Genomic DNA, 1,468 nt, shown 5'->3' on the forward strand with positions numbered 1-1,468 from the left:
AAAACCACTGACAAATTCAGATTAATATGAAGAAAAGGCATAACACCTTTTATTTGTACATGCATAGCACGGGGGGATCTCAGATGATTGCCCAGTAACCCAGTGGTGTGTAGATGCTTATACTCTCTCTCCATAGGGAAAGGGGAGATGGGGGTGTAGGAAAATAACATAGGGGACTCAGTGGGCCTGGACAACATACAATGGCCTGGGATAAATCCGAGCAGACAATAACTGGTAAATGATTCTCTTCATAATACTGAATGGGACTGAAATAGAAGACAATTGTCTGACAAAAGTCCTTCCAGGTGTGTTGACAGACTTGAGTCTTTCCTCTTGTGATATGAAAATTCAGGGAAAGGACCAGAGGGAATTGTCTCCTTGTTTGGTGAGTTGGACTTGAGTCAGGTAAGGGAACAACTTCATCCTGTGCTGTGAAGAGTGACAGAGGATTGTGAGGCAGGAGGGAGTGGGGGAAGGTCAGAGAGACCTGAGGCTGCTGCTTTATTCCAGCATGTCAAAGCACCATATTTCAGGGTAACAACCTCTGAGCTCCAACATAGACAACTGATTAGGAGAAAAGAAAGCTCTGTGAGGAAGAGGATGGCCTTAAGAAAGTTGTAGAAGGTAAAATATTAGTTTGTGGGCAGAATAAATATTTTAATGACCACTTAGTTTTACCAAGTATCCCTTATATTCACCTACAACTGTGTGTGTGTGTGTGTGTGTGGTGCTTGCATGCACAGAAATATTTTAGGCTGTAGTAAAGTTCAGAGGAAATATACTGCAGGGAGAAAAGAAGTGGATGGGACTGGAACAGAGGGAAGAGCCTAAGAAGCGAGGTGCCATAAAAGACATGAATTGGCTTTTAGGTAGCAATGACCTTGACTCCTGTGTGCCTCCCTACCCCCAATGAAAACATGTCCTCATTCTGAACCAGACAGGTCTCACATTAACTTCTTTTATAACTATAAAATATGTTATGCAATGATTTAATGGCCAAAAAGTAAAGAAAAGGGAGAAACTGGGAAAGAAAACCTGGGCATGTTGGCAGTTGTCTCATTTCTGTAGAAAGCTTCTTTTCACTTCTTTACTCATTGCAGAGAAACTAAAAATCTCTTTGAAAATATTTTTGATTTCCCAGATCTTACGGCATAAGAATGTCATACTTAGCGATGCAGTTATTGAAACAATTTTTTAAAAAAAACTGATCTCATGAAATAGGATAATTTCTATTGATTTTTCTTCAAGGTCATTGATCCTTTCTTCTATTATTTCATTCTGCTGTTGTTTGTCCAATGGCTTTTTCATTCCAGATGTTTTGCTTTTCAGTTCTAGAATATCTGTTTTGTTCTTCTTAGCATTCCTATTTCTCTGCAAATTTTTCCTATCTGTTCATTATGGCCATGTTTTTGTTTGTTTGTTTGTTTGTTTTGTTTTGTTACATTAAAATATCATATTTACCATATTA

Source organism: Galeopterus variegatus, unplaced genomic scaffold (genome assembly GCF_000696425.1).
Source record: "Galeopterus variegatus unplaced genomic scaffold, G_variegatus-3.0.2 Scaffold4538, whole genome shotgun sequence".
Classification (NCBI taxonomy): domain Eukaryota; kingdom Metazoa; phylum Chordata; class Mammalia; order Dermoptera; family Cynocephalidae; genus Galeopterus; species Galeopterus variegatus.